At 45.7% G+C, this 15320-nt stretch overlaps 8 non-coding genes across 8 annotated transcripts; all 8 read left to right on the top strand.

Annotated features, from left to right (window-relative positions):
• The first annotated feature begins 381 nt into the window (after window positions 1-381).
• On the top strand, window positions 382-454 carry TRNAV-CAC (transfer RNA valine (anticodon CAC)). The gene has a single exon. It is a non-coding gene; the product is annotated as a tRNA-Val (tRNA).
• A 97-nt stretch (window positions 455-551) lies between these two features.
• Window positions 552-624, top strand: TRNAV-UAC (transfer RNA valine (anticodon UAC)). Its single transcript has one exon. It is a non-coding gene; the product is annotated as a tRNA-Val (tRNA).
• Window positions 625-2403: 1779 nt separating this feature from the next.
• On the top strand, window positions 2404-2476 carry TRNAV-AAC (transfer RNA valine (anticodon AAC)). Its single transcript has one exon. It is a non-coding gene; the product is annotated as a tRNA-Val (tRNA).
• A 1426-nt stretch (window positions 2477-3902) lies between these two features.
• TRNAV-UAC (transfer RNA valine (anticodon UAC)) lies at window positions 3903-3975 on the top strand. The gene has a single exon. It is a non-coding gene; the product is annotated as a tRNA-Val (tRNA).
• A 768-nt stretch (window positions 3976-4743) lies between these two features.
• TRNAV-AAC (transfer RNA valine (anticodon AAC)) lies at window positions 4744-4816 on the top strand. The gene has a single exon. It is a non-coding gene; the product is annotated as a tRNA-Val (tRNA).
• Window positions 4817-4902: 86 nt separating this feature from the next.
• Window positions 4903-4975, top strand: TRNAV-CAC (transfer RNA valine (anticodon CAC)). The gene has a single exon. It is a non-coding gene; the product is annotated as a tRNA-Val (tRNA).
• Window positions 4976-5072: 97 nt separating this feature from the next.
• On the top strand, window positions 5073-5145 carry TRNAV-UAC (transfer RNA valine (anticodon UAC)). Its single transcript has one exon. It is a non-coding gene; the product is annotated as a tRNA-Val (tRNA).
• A 927-nt stretch (window positions 5146-6072) lies between these two features.
• TRNAV-UAC (transfer RNA valine (anticodon UAC)) lies at window positions 6073-6145 on the top strand. The gene has a single exon. It is a non-coding gene; the product is annotated as a tRNA-Val (tRNA).
• The last annotated feature ends 9175 nt before the right edge of the window (window positions 6146-15320 follow it).

Raw genomic sequence — 15320 nt, 5'->3', positions numbered from 1 at the left:
GAGTATTTTACAGGATATGCATTATTTTACACTCGTCATGACCACAATAACCTTCCACAGCCGGTTTCTGTAGTGTAGTGGTTATCACGTTCGCCTAACATGAGAAGGGTCCCCAGTTCGAAACTGGGCAGAAACACGCTGTTACCCTTTGGTATCCAAGCGTTTGACTTTCAGTTCTTGATCTCGATTGCTTGTTGTCACCACAGTAAGCGCTTGCATCCGGATTCTGTAGTGTAGCGGTTATCACATTCGCCTCACACGCGAAAGGTCCCCAGTTCGAAACTGGGCAGAAACACGCTGTTACCCTTTGGTATCCAAGCTTTTGACTTTCAGTTCTTGATCTCGATTGCTTGTTGTCACCACAGTAAGCGCTTGCATCTGGTTTCTGTAGTGTAGCGGTTATCATGTTTGCCTCACACGCGAAAGGGCCCCAGTTCGAAACTGGGCAGAAACACAGCTTTTTCTCTTGGAAAACGATCTTTTTGACTTTCAGTGCTTGTTCTTTATTGCTTGCAATGACCACAGCATTTTTTGGTTGTTTGAATCGGTTGGTTTCTGTAGTGTAGTGGTTATCACGTTCGCTTTACACGCGAAAGATCCTTAGTTCGAAACTGGGCAGGAACACAGCGTTCCTCTTGCAAACAAGCGCTTTTGACAATGAGTCCTTGATCTTTAATGCTTGCCATGACCACAGTAAACGCTCTTGTCTGGTTACTATAGTGCAGTGATTGTCCTGTTTGCCATCCTCCTGAAAGTTCCCTGTTTTGATCCCGGGCAGAAACATGTGGCTTTTCTTTATTTTGATCACAAACATATATTGTTGGCTTAATTAGCCTTAGTTAGCATATTCTATTGCTGGTTTAATGAGCATTACTTTTACCAATGTGATTATTTCTACCCGTTTTTGCTTTTGGCAAGCATGTGTGTTTTTGACAGTGTCTAAGTGTTCCTAATTCAAGTAACACCTGATAGGATCAAGGTGCGAAAGCAGGCATCTAGGTGCTTTTTCTTTTTGGCTTTTGGACAAAGGCATGAGAATGTTTTGTGGAGCATGGTTTTGTTTCCCTGTTTGTTCTTTTTCTCCAATAGCCTGACAAATGAAAGGTTCCTTTGTTGCAAAATGCACTTTGTCCTGTCTTCAGACATAGAGGAAGACCTCTTGACTTTGGCTGGATGTTTTTTTCTTTTTCAAGTTCATTTCAGCATGTTTAAACATCTTTACCTTCGCATGGAGTTTCTGAAGTGTCGTGGTTGTCACGTTCACCTCACTCGCGAACGGTCCCTAGTTCGAAACTGAGCAGAAACACGCTGTTACCCTTTGGTATCCAAGCTTTTGACTTTCAGTTCTTGATCTCGATTGCTTGTTGTCACCACAGTAAGCACTTGCATCCGGTTTCTGTAGTGTAGCGGTTATCACGTTCGCCTCACACGAGAAAGGTCCCCAGTTCGAAACTGGGCAGAAACACAGCTTTTTCTCTTGGAAAACGATCTTTTTGACTTTCAGTTCTTGTTCTTTATTGCTTGCCATGACCACAGCATTTTTTGTTTGTTTGAATTGCTTGGTTTCTGTCGTGTAGCGGTTATCACGTTCGCTATACACGCGAAAGGTCCTCATTTCGAAACTGGGCAGAAACACCGCGTTCCTCTTGCAAACTAGCGCTTTTGACAATGAGTGCTTGATCTTTAATGCTTGCCATGACCACAGTAAACGCTCTTGTCTGGTTACTGTAGTGTAGTGATTGTCCTGTTTGCCATCATCCTGAAAGTTCCATGTTTTGATCCCGGGCAGAAACATGTGGCTTTTCTTTATTTTGATCACAAACGTATATTGTTGGCTTAATTAGCATTAGTTAGCATATTCTATTGCTGGTTTAATGAGCATTACTTTTACCAATGTGATTATTTCTACCCGTTTTTGCTTTTGGCAAGCATGTGTGTTTTTGACAGTGTCTAAGTGTTCCTAATTCAAGTAACACCTGTTAGGATCAAGGTGCGAAAGCAGGCATCTAGGTGCTTTTTCTTTTTGGCTTTTGGACAAAGGCATGAGAATGTTTTGTGGAGCATGGTTTTGTTTCCCTGTTTGTTCTTTTTCTCCAATAGCCTGACAAATGAAAAGTTCCTGTGTTGCAAAATGCACTTTGTCCTGTCTTCAGACATAGAGGAAGACCTCTTGACTTTGGCTGGATGTTTTTTTCTTTTTCAAGTTCATTTCAGCATGTTTAAACATCTTTAGCTTTGCATGGAGTTTCTGAAGTGTAGTGGTTGTCACGTTCACCTCACACGCGAACGGTCCCCAGTTCGAAACTGGATAGAAGCATGACATTAGGTGTTGATATTAAAGCTTTTGACGTTGAGTCTTTGTTCTCGATGGCTTGTCATGACTACAGTAATCTTTCGCAGCCGGTTTCTGTAGTGTAGTGGTTATCACGTTCGCCTAACACGCGAAAGGTCCCCAGTTCGAAACTTGGCAGAAACACGCTGTTACCCTTTGGTATCCAAGCTTTTGACTTTCAGTTCTTGATCTCGATTGCTTGTTGTCACCACAGTAAGCGCTTGCATCCGGATTCTGTAGTGTAGCGGTTATCACATTAGCCTCACACGCGAAAAATCCCCAGTTCTAAACTGGGCAGAAACACAGCTTATTCTCTTGGAAAACGATCTTTTTGACTTTCAGTGCTTGTTCTTTATTGCTTGCCATGACCACAGCATTTTTTGTTTGTTTGAATCGGTTGGTTTCTGTAGTGTAGCGGTTATCATGTTTGCTTTACACGCGACAGGTCCTCAGTTCGAAACTGGGCAGAAACACAGTGTTCCTCTTGCAAACTAGCGCTTTTGACAATGAGTGCTTGATCGTTAATGCTTGCAATAACCACAGTAAATGCTCTTGTCTGGTTACTGTAGTGTAGTGATTGTCCTGTTTGCCATCCTCCTGAAAGTTCCCTGTTTTGATCCCGGGCAGAAACATGTGGCTTTTCTTTATTTTGATCACAAACGTATATTGTTGGCTTAATTAGCCTTAGTTAGCATATTCTATTGCTGGTTTAATGAGCATTACTTTTACCAATGTGATTATTTCTACCCGTTTTTGCTTTTGGCAAGCATGTGTGTTTTTGACAGTGTCTAAGTGTTCCTAATTCAAGTAACACCTGATAGGATCAAGGTGCGAAAGCAGGCATCTAGGTGCTTTTTCTTTTTGGCTTTTGGACAAAGGCATGAGAATGTTTTGTGGAGCATGGTTTTGTTTCCCTGTTTGTTCTTTTTCTCCAATAGCCTGACAAATGAAAGGTTCCTGTGTTGCAAAATGCACTTTGTCCTGTCTTCAGACATAGAGGAAGACCTCTTGACTTTGGCTGGCTGTTTTTTTCTTTTTCAAGTTCATTTCAGCACGTTTAAACATTTTTAGCTTTGCATGGAGTATCTGAAGTGTAGTGGTTGTCACGTTCATCTCACACGCGAATGGTCCCCAGTTCGAAACTGGATAGAAGCATGACATTAGGCGTTGATATTAAAGCTTTTGACGTTGAGTCTTTGCTCTCGATGGCTCGTCATGACCACAGTAACCTTCCGCAGCCGGTTTCTGTAGTGTAGTGGTTATCACGTTCGCCTAACACGTGAAAGGTCCCCTGTTCGAAACTGGGCAGAAACACGCTGTTACCCTTTGGTATCCAAGCTTTTGACTTTCAGTTCTTGATCTTGATTGCTTGTTGTCACCACAGTAAGCACTTGCATCCGGTTTCTGTAGTGTAGCGGTTATCACGTTTGCCTCACTCGCGAAAGGTTCCCAGTTCGAAACTGGGCAAAAACACAGCTTTTTCTCTTGGAAAACGATCTTTTTGACTTTCAGTGCTTGTTCTTTATTGCTTGCCATGACCACAGCATTTTTTGCTTGTTTGAATTGGTTGGTTTCTGTAGTGTAGCGGTTATCACGTTCGCTTTACACGCGAAAGGTCCTCAGTTCGAAACTGTGCAGAAACACAGCGTTCTTGTTGCAAACTAGCGCTTTTGACAATGAGTGCTTGATCTTTATTGCTTCCCATGACCACAGTAAACGCTCTTGTCTGGTTACTGTAGTGTAGTGATTGTCCTGTTTGCCATCCTCCTGAAAGTTCCCTGTTTTGATCCCGTGCAGAAACATGTGGCTTTTCTTTATTTTGATCACAAACGTATATTGTTGGCTTAATTAGCATTAGTTAGCATATTCTATTGCTGGTTTAATGAGCATTACTTTTACCAATGTGATTATTTCTACCCGTTTTTGCTTTTGGCAAGCATGTGTGTTTTTGACAGTGTCTAAGTGTTCCTAATTCAAGTAACACCTGATAGGATCAAGGTGCGAAAGCAGGCATCTAGGTGCTTTTTCTTTTTGGCTTTTGGACAAAGGCATGAGAATGTTTTGTGGAGCATGGTTTTGTTTCCCTGTTTGTTCTTTTTCTCCAATAGCCTGACAAATGAAAGGTTCCTGTGTTGCAAAATGCACTTTGTCCTGTCTTCAGACATAGAGGAAGACCTCTTGACTTTGGCTGGCTGTTTTTTTCTTTTTCAAGTTCATTTCAGCATGTTTAAACATCTTTAGCTTTGCATGGAGTTTCTTAAGTGTAGTGGTTGTCACGTTCACCTCACACGCGAAAGGTCCCCAGTTCGAAACTGGATAGAAGCATGACATTAGGCGTTGATATTAAAGCTTTTGACGTTGAGTCTTTGTTCTCGATGGCTCGTCATGACCACAGTAACCTTCCACAGCCGGTTTCTGTAGTGTAGTGGTTATCACGTTCGCCTAACACGCGAAAGGTCCCCACTTCGAAACTGGGCAGAAACACGCTGTTACCCTTTGGTATCCAAGCTTTTGACTTTCAGTTCTTGATCTCGATTGCTTGTTGTCACCACAGTAAGCGCTTGCATCCGGTTTTTGTAGTGTAGCGGTTATCACGTTCGCCTCACACGCGAAAGGTCCCCAGTTCGAAACTGGGCAGAAACACAGCTTTTTCTCTTGGAAAACGATATTTTTGACTTTCAGTGCTTGTTCTTTATTGCTTGCCGTGACCACAGCATTTTTTGTTTGTTTGAATTGGTTGGTTTCTGTAGTGTAGCGGTTATCATGTTCGCTTTACATGCGAAAGGTCCTCAGTTCGAAACTGTGCAGAAACACAGCGTTCCTCTTGCAAACTAGCGCTTTTGACAATGAGTGCTTGATCTTTAATGCTTGCCATGACCACAGTAAACGCTCTTGTCTGGTTACTGTAGTGTAGTGATTGTCCTGTTTGCCATCCTCCTGAAAGTTCCCTGTTTTGATCCCGGGCAGAAACATGTGGCTTTTCTTTATTTTGATCACAAACGTATATTGTTGGCTTAATTAGCCTTAGTTAGCATATTCTATTGCTGGTTTAATGAGCATTACTTTTACCAATGTGATTATTTCTACCCGTTTTTGCTTTTGGCAAGCATGTGTGTTTTTGACAGTGTCTAAGTGTTCCTAATTCAAGTAACACCTGATAGGATCAAGGTGCGAAAGCAGGCATCTAGGTGCTTTTTCTTTTTGGCTTTTGGACAAAGGCATGAGAATGTTTTGTGGAGTATGGTTTTGTTTCCCTGTTTGTTCTTTTTCTCCAATAGCCTGACAAATGAAAGGTTCCTGTGTTGCAAAATGCACTTTGTCCTGTCTTCAGACATAGAGGAAGACCTCTTGACTTTGGCTGGCTGTTTTTTTCTTTTTCAAGTTCATTTCAGCATGTTTAAACATCTTTAGCTTTGCATGGAGTTTCTGAAGTGGAGTGGTTGTCACGTTCACCTCACACGCGAACGGTCCCCAGTTTGAAACTGGATAGAAGCATGACATTAGGCGTTGATATTAAAGCTTTTGAAGTTGAGTCTTTGTTCTCGATGGCTCGTCATGACCACAGTAACCTTCCGCAGCCGGTTTCTGTAGTCTAGTGGTTATCACGTTCGCCTAACACGCGAAAGGTCCCCAGATCAAAACTGGGCAGAAACACGCTGTTACTCTTTGGTATCCAAGCTTTTGACTTTCAGTTCTTGATCTCGATTGCGTGTTGTCACCAAAGTAAGCAGTTGCATTTGGTTTCTGTAGTGTAGCGGTTATCACGTTCGCCTTACACGCGAAAGGTCCCCAGTTCGAAACTGGGCAGTAACACAGCTTTTTCTCTTGGAAAACGATCTTTTTGACTTTCAGTGCTTGTTCTTTATTGCTTGCCATGACCACAGCATTTTTTGCTTGTTTGAATCGGTTGGTTTCTGTAGTGTAGTGGTTATCACGTTCGCTTTACACGTGAAAGGTCCTAAGTTCGAAACTGTTCAGAAACACAGCGTAGCTCTTGCAAACTAGCGCTCTTGACAATGAGTGCGTGATCTTTAATCCTTGCCATGACCACAGTAAATGCTCTTGTCTGATTACTGTAGTGTAGTGATTGTCCTGTTTGCCATCCTCCTGAAAGTTCCCTGTTTTGATCCCGGGCAGAAACATGTGGCTTTTCTTTATTTTGATCACAAACGTATATTGTTGGCTTAATTAGCCTTAGTTAGCATATTCTATTGCTGGTTTAATGAGCATTACTTTTACCAATGTGATTATTTCTACCCGTTTTTGCTTTTGGCAAGCATGTGTGTTTTTGACAGTGTCTAAGTGTTCCTAATTCAAGTAACACCTGATAGGATCAAGGTGCGAAAGCAGGCATCTAGGTGCTTTTTCTTTTTGGCTTTTGGACAAAGGCATGAGAATGTTTTGTGGAGCATGGTTTTGTTTCCCTGTTTGTTCTTTTTCTCCAATAGCCTGACAAATGAAAGGTTCCTGTGTTGCAAAATGCACTTTGTCCTGTCTTCAGACATAGAGGAAGACCTCTTGACTTTGGCTGGCTGTTTTTTTCTTTTTCAAGTTCATTTCAGCATGTTTAAACATCTTTAGCTTTGCATGGAGTTTCTGAAGTGGAGTGGTTGTCACGTTCACCTCACACGCGAACGGTCCCCAGTTCGAAACTGGATAGAAGCATGACATTAGGCGTTGATATTAAAGCTTTTGACGTTGAGTCTTTGTTCTCGATGGCTCGTCATGAGCACAGTAACCTTCCGCAGCCGGTTTCTGTAGTGTAGTGGTTATCACTAGAGTTGAGCGACTTTTGGTTTTTTAGGGTCGCGTTTCGTTTCGTGAAACCCGACTTTTCCAAAAGTCGGGTCGAGCAAGATCGTCCGATTAAAGGGAAAAGTCGGGGTCGTCCCGAAACACGAAACCCAATGTAAGTCAATGGGCAATAAAAGTCGGCAGTGAGAGGAGGACAGGAAACACACCAACAGTGCCCATTTGAATGCCAAAAACATCAATTCTTCTTACTTAAGCTTGTCAACCTTAATTAACTTCATAATATAAGTTACGCACTGAAAAATGGGTGTTATTTGGCTAAAGTTGTGGGGGGGGGAGGGCTGGCTGCAGGTTTTCATGTGCCCTGGGCGAAAGAGCGCCCCTTTAACACATACCACAACTCATCATGCTCCGATACGGCAGATAAATAGCGGTATAGTACAATGAAAAATACCTCACTTTTTACATCTCATGACGAGGCCCATCTATTTCTCCATACAGAATCATTGGTCCCATATAATGTTTGAAACAGTATATGATGAGCTCCACATAATGCTACAGTATATGTTGGTCCCCATGGATGAAGCTCCACTGTCTTATGGGCCCAAATAATGCTCCAAACATAATGGGCCCCATTTCTAATGCTCTAGTGTATAATGGGCCCTGTACATGCTGCTCCAGTGTCTGATGTCCACCTTTGGAATGTTCCAGTGTATGGTGGGCCCCATCTATCATTCTCCAGAGTATAGTGCTCCCCAAAAATTGCTGTCCCAACATTGAAAACAATCAAATAAGTCTCCTCGCTAGGGAATCCCTGTACTTGTCTGGACAGGTGCTGTAGCTTGCTTAAAAGCTCGCCAGCCGTTCTCACGCCCAGTATGGATTGCACGTGATTGCACAAAGGTTAGAAAGGGTACCGTATCCCTGGATAACATGTATGGATAGCGTACACATTCAAAATATATGTCTATACAGCATGAGGCAGGCTCAGACGGTGTTAGGCCCAGTATGGATTGCACGTCATTGCACAAAGGTTAGAAAGGGTACCGTATCCCCGGATAACATGTATGGATAGCGTACACATTCAAAATATATGTCTATACAGCATGAGGCAGGCTCAGACGGTGTTAGGCCCAGTATGGATTGCACGTCATTGCACAAAGGTTAGAAAGGGTACCGTATCCCCGGATAACATGTATGGATAGCGTACACATTCAAAATATATGTCTATACAGCATGAGGCAGGCTCAGACGGTGTTAGGCCCAGTATGGATTGCACGTCATTGCACAAAGGTTAGAAAGGGTACCGTATCCCCTGATAACATGTATGGATAGCGTACACATTCAAAATATATGTTTATACAGCATGAGGCAGGCTCAGACGGTGTTAGGCCCAGTATGGATTGCACGTCATTGCACAAAGGTTAGAAAGGGTACCGTACCCCTGGATAACATGTATGGATAGCGTACACATTCAAAATATATGTCTATACAGCATGAGGCAGGCTCAGACGGTGTTAGGCCCAGTATGGATTGCACGTCATTGCACAAAGGTTAGAAAGGGTACCGTATCCCTGGATAACATGTATGGATAGCGTACACATTCAAAATATATGTCTATACAGCATGAGGCAGGCTCAGACGGTGTTAGGCCCAGTATGGATTTCACGTCATTGCACAAAGGTTAGAAAGGGTACCGTATCCCCGGATAACATGTATGGATAGCGTACACATTCAAAATATATGTCTATACAGCATGAGGCAGGCTCAGACGGTGTTAGGCCCAGTATGGATTGCACGTCATTGCACAAAGGTTAGAAAGGGTACCGTATCCCCGGATAACATGTATGGATAGCGTACACATTCAAAATATATGTCTATACAGCATGAGGCAGGCTCAGACGTTGTTAGGCCCAGTATGGATTGCACGTCATTGCACAAAGGTTAGAAAGGGTACCGTGTCCCCGGATAACATGTATGGATAGCGTACACATTAAAAATATATGTCTATACAGCATGAGGCAGGCTCAGACGGTGTTAGGCCCAGTATGGATTGCACGTCATTGCACAAAGGTTAGAAAGGGTACCGTATCCCCGGATAACATGTATGGATAGCGTACACATTCAAAATATATGTCTATACAGCATGAGGCAGGCTCAGATGGTGTTAGGCCCAGTATGGATTGCACGTCATTGCACAAAGGTTAGAAAGGGTACCGTATCCCCGGATAACATGTATGGATAGCGTACACATTCAAAATATATGTCTATACAGCATGAGGCAGGCTCAGACGTTGTTAGGCCCAGTATGGATTGCACGTCATTGCACAAAGGTTAGAAAGGGTACCGTATCCCCGGATAACATGTATGGATAGCGTACACATTCAAAATATATGTCTATACAGCATGAGGCAGGCTCAGACGGTGTTAGGCCCAGTATGGATTGCACGTCATTGCACAAAGGTTAGAAAGGGTACCGTATCCCCGGATAACATGTATGGATAGCGTACACATTCAAAATATATGTCTATACAGCATGAGGCAGGCTCAGACGTTGTTAGGCCCAGTATGGATTGCACGTCATTGCACAAAGGTTAGAAAGGGTACCGTATCCCCGGATAACATGTATGGATAGCGTACACATTCAAAATATATGTCTATACAGCATGAGGCAGGCTCAGACGGTGTTAGGCCCAGTATGGATTGCACGTCATTGCACAAAGGTTAGAAAGGGTACCGTATCCCTGGATAACATGTATGGATAGCATACACATTCAAAATATATGTCTCAGGAGGCAGGCTCAGACGGTGTCAGGCACAGTATGGATTTGATGGCCCAGATTACACAGCGGAGGAGCAGGGAGAGGTAAAGATTGCAAATGCTGTGTCCCTGCCCAAGCAAGGGGGGCCCACTCTTGGGCGTCGGTACTGGCACTGGGCCCCTCATAGTACAGCGGTGTGTCTGACGGCGGGTGTGCACCACCACCGTCAGAGACACTTGATTGCACTATGAGGGACCCTGTGCCAGTGCCCGCGCCCAAGAGTCGGCCTACCCACCTGTCCAGGGCAATGGCACTCGCACGGTGTCGTACGCTAGGTGGTTACCCCGGCCATGGGGGGGGAGGCAGCACAGTTAGGGAGTTTTAGAAAGTGGCATATGTTGATGTTGGACATTCAGCTGATGCAAAAGGCGAAATAGGTGAAGTACCAGGAAGAGGTGGACCAAAGCAAGCCATTTTTCTGTCACCCTATGTGTCATCAGGGGAAGGGGGGACAAAATCCTTGGAAACCCATGCGTGGTTCATTTTAATGAAGGTTAGATCATCCACATTTTGGGTTGACTGACGGGTCCTTTTTTCTGTCAGGATTGATCAGCTGCACTGAAGACTCTTTCCGATAGCACACTTGCAGCTGGGCAAGCGAGCTCCTGTAAGGCATATTGGGCCAATTCAGGCCAGGTGTACAGTTTAGCGGCCCAATAGTCAAAGGGGAATGACCTGTGTGGGAGAACATCAATATGGGAGGAAAAGTAGTTTGTAACCATAGTTGACAACTGCTGTCTCCTGTCACTTTCCATCGATGCAGTATTACCAGTTGTGTGAGCGGTATTTGAAAAATCAGTCCACAACATTGTCATGAAACCCCTGTCTCCAATGCCACTTCTGCTGTGTGCACCACGAACACCTCTGCCAAGCTGCCCCCGGCCCGTACGACTCGTGTGAGAACCATCACCGCTGCTGTGTGCTGGGAATGCCTCAAGCAACCGATTTACCAGAGTTGCTTGTTTATTAGCCAATATTAGGTCAAGGTTCTCCTGTGGCATGATGTTTTGTAATTTGCCTTTATAGCGTGGATCCAGGATGCTGGCCAACCAGTAGTCGTCATCGTTCATCATTTTGGCAATGCGGGGGTCCCTTTTTAGGATCCGCAAGGCATAATCTGACATGTGGGCCAATGTTCCCGGTGTCAATGATGCACTGCGAGTGCTGGGTGGAGGAGCACTTTCTGGCAAATCCACATCCCTCCAGTCACGCACAAACCCTGTACCAGACCTTGCCACGCCAACATTTTCACTTGCCCCATGAGATGCATCCTCCTCCCCTAAGTAATCATCCCCATCATCCTCCTCCTCCTCTTCTTCCTCCACCTCGTCCAGGAGAGGTCCCTGAGCAGACAATGGCTGAATGTCATCAAGGATTCCCTCCTCCTCTTCCTCCTCATCAACATTGGCTGCAGACGCCTGCTCCTTAAGGTGCATCAAAGTTTGCATGAGCAGACGCATAAGTGGGATGCTCATGCTTAGGATGGCGTCGTCTGCGCTTACCAGCCATGTGCATTCCTCAAAACACTGAAGGACTTTACAAAGGTCTTTCAGCTTCGACCACTGCACGCCTGTCAACTCCATGTCTGCTCTCAAAGTGCCTGGCCGTGTATCCTCCCACAAATGCATTATGGCCTGCCTCTGCTCACACAGCCGCTCCACCATGTGCAGGGTCGAGTTCCACCTTGTTGCAATGTCGATAATGAGGCGGTGGTTGGGAAGGTGGAGCAATCGCTGCAGCTTCTGCATGCGAACGGAGTGTACAGGCGACCGGCGGATGTGCGCGCACAGTCTTCGCACCTTCTGGAGCAGGGCTGTTAACTCCGGATAATTTTTGAGGAAGCACTGCACCACCAGGTTCAAGGTGTGAGCCAAGCAAGGTATGTGGCTGAGTTTTGAAAGGGCTATGGCTGCCACAAAATTACGGCCATTATCACTAACTACCTTGCCTGCCTCAAGATGTACACTGCCCAGCCATGACTCAGTTTGTCGCTTCAAGTACTCGGCCAGCACCTCGGCGGTGTGTCTGTCGCCCGAACACATCATCTGCAACACAGCCTGCTGACGCTTTCCACTAGCTGCTCGATAGGGGGACACATCGTGTGCAACAGTGGCAGCTGCAGATGGAGTGCTCGTACGACTGCGCTCTGTGGACGAGCTTTCGCTTCTGGAGGAGGAGGAGGAGGAGGAGGAGGGTCGAACGCCTACAGCCAACTGTTTCCTATACCGTGGGCTAGGCAGCACTGTCCCACCACCGCTGTCCCCTGTGGACCCTGCATCCACCACATTAACCCAGTGCGCAGTGATGGACACGTAACGGCCCTGGCCATGCCGACTGGACCATGCATCAGTTGTGAGGTGCACCTTTCCGCTCACTGACTGCTTGAGTGCATGGACAATGCGGTCTTTCACATGATGGTGGAGGGCTGGGATGGCTTTGCGAGAGAAGAAGTGGCGACTGGGTAGGTCATAGCGTGGTACTGCATAGGCCATGAGTTCGTGGAAAGCTGTGCTTTCCACCAACGGAAAGGGCATCATCTCAAACGAGATTAGTTTGGCAATGTGGGCGTTCAAACCCAGTGTACGCGGATGAGAGACTGAGTACTTTCTTGACCTACTCATAGTGTCTGGGAGGGTGAGCTGGACTTGAGAGCTGCATATGGTGGAAGTAGCGGTGGACAGGGCGGACTGAGAGAGGGTTGATGATGGTGATGGAGTTGGTGTTCTTTCTGATGGCCTAGAATCAGTCTTTCGTTGATATAACAGTGGGATTCCCTGACTGCTGTGGCCTTGCAACGACACCTCAACATTTGCTGCTGTGCTAACCGGTGGGCTTACAGTGGGGGAAACAATGTAGCATTGCTGACTACCTTCGTTGTGATCAGTTGCACATGTGGCACTTGAGGTTTGGTGTTGTGTCCACGCTTGCAAGTGCATGCTGGTTAAATGTCTAAGCATGCAACTGGTATTCAAATTTTTCAGATTTTTCCCTCGGCTAAAGGTCTTTGCGCACTTCTTACAGATAACCTTGGCCTGATCATGAGGATTTTGTTCAAAAAAGTGCCACACTGCACTCTTCCTACTTTGGCAGACATTTTGCGGCCTAGCACGCTGTGATCTTTTGACCCTCTGGACAAGCTGTCCAGCAACTCTTTTGATGTTTGGAACCTGTCTTTGGAGTGCTCCGGGCCTGCCAGATAACAGCTGTTGCGATGTCGATGTCTGCTGTGGATGCTCCTCATCTGAGCTATTGGAAGCAGCACCCTCTTCCCCCAATGGATGCCAATCTGGGTCAACAACTGGGTCATCCATCACCTCCTCTTCTATGTCATGTGCACCTTTCTCTGTGTCACCGTGTATGGTGGTATAGTGTGCGGGAAGGGGCACCTGAGTCTCATCAGGGTCAAAATCTGGCTCTGTACACTGCGAGGACAATGTAGTGCTCTGAGAGAATGTACCAGCAGAATCATCCATCAGCGGCTGTGCATCAGTGCACTCCATGTCAGATTCATCTTGGCCTTGGTAATTCACCATTTGACTTGATAATCCAGGCATGGTATGTGAAAACAGCTCCATGGAGTAATCAGTAGTATGGCCTGCGTCATCCTTCAATCTTGGTTGGGGTGAAGGACACAAGGAAAGGTGTGGTTCATGAACATGAGCCTCCAATGACGACTCAGTGCTTTTACTTTTTACAACTGAAGAAGAGGAGGCGATAGAGCTGGAGGCTGAGTCAACAATGTAAGACAAAACTTTTTCCTGATGCTCTGCCTTTAAAAGCGGTTTGCCAACTCCTAGAAAACTAAGCGTTCGAGGCCTTATGTAGCCAGACGATGACGCAGGGGCAGCACCTCCTGCATTCGGTCCTATTTTGCTCTTGACACTACCATCAGATCCACCACCAACACAATCATTACCAGCTGCTAACCCCCGCCCAATTCCACGGCCTCTTCCACCAGCCTTCCTCATTTTTGGTAGAAATGTAGACAAAATCCATCAAACTACATAGTAATAAGAAAAAAGAGAAAAAAGGTGTCTATAGGACAGGGGAGATTTAGAATTTCTGCACACACTTGTGGACAGTGGACACTTTTGGATTGTGTGAGGCCCACTGATATCTGAGCGCTATGTGACACGCTCGATGGCACAGCTGCCTGTGACCAAAGTGACGAGAGGATCATGGAGATTTTGAATCTCTGCGTACACTTTTGGACACTGGACACTTGTGGATTGTGTGAGGCCCACTGATATCTGAGCGCTATGTGACATGCTCGATGGCACAGCTGCCTGTGACCAAAGTGACGAGAGGATAATGGAGATTTTGAATCTCTGCGTACACTTTTGGACACTGGACACTTGTAGATTGTGTGAGGCCCACTGATATCTGAGCGCTATGTGACACGCTCGATGGCACAGCTGCCTGTGACCAAAGTGACGAGAGGATAATGGAGATTTTGAATCTCTGCGTACACTTTTGGACACTGGACACTTGTAGATTGTGTGAGGCCCACTGATATCTGAGCGCTATGTGACACGCTCGATGGCACAGCTGCCTGTGACCAAAGTGACGAGAGGATAATGGAGATTTTGAATCTCTGCGTACACTTTTGGACACTGGACACTTGTGGATTGTGTGAGGCCCACTGATATCTGAGCGCTATGTGACACGCTCGATGGCACAGCTGCCTGTGACCAAAGTGACGAGAGGATAATGGAGATTTTGAATCTCTGCGTACACTTTTGGACACTGGACACTTGTAGATTGTGTGAGGCCCACTGATATCTGAGCGCTATGTGACAGGCTCGATGGCACAGCTGCCTGTGACCAAAGTGACGAGAGGATAATGGAGATTTTGAATCTCTGTGTACACTTTTGGACACTGGACACTTGTGGATTGTGTGAGGCCCACTAATATCTGAGCGCTATGTGACATGCTCGATGGCACAGCTGCCTGTGACCAAAGTGACGAGAGGATAATGGAGATTTTGAATCTCTGCGTACACTTTTGGACCCTGGACACTTGTAGATGGTGTGAGGCCCACTGATATCTGAGCGCTATGTGACACGCTCGATGGCACAGCTGCCTGTGACCAAAGTGACGAGAGGATAATGGAGATTTTGAATCTCTGCGTGCACTTTTGGACACTGGACACTTGTAGATTGTGTGAGGCCCACTGATATCTGAGCGCTATGTGACACGCTCGATGGCACAGCTGCCTGTGACCAAAGTGACGAGAGGATAATGGAGATTTTGAATCTCTGCGTACACTTTTGGACACTGGACACTTGTGGATTGTGTGAGGCCCACTGATATCTGAGCGCTATGTGACACGCTCGATGGCACAGCTGCCTGTGACCAAAGTGACGAGAGGATAATGGAGATTTTGAATCTCTGCGTACACTTTTGGACCCTG

Source organism: Dendrobates tinctorius, unplaced genomic scaffold (assembly GCF_039654945.1).
Source record: "Dendrobates tinctorius isolate UK_male_01 unplaced genomic scaffold, ASM3965494v1 ptg000251l, whole genome shotgun sequence".
NCBI lineage: Eukaryota > Metazoa > Chordata > Amphibia > Anura > Dendrobatidae > Dendrobates > Dendrobates tinctorius.
The sequence above is the reverse complement of the archived record's forward strand: the minus strand, read 5'-3'. Positions and strand labels throughout refer to the sequence as shown.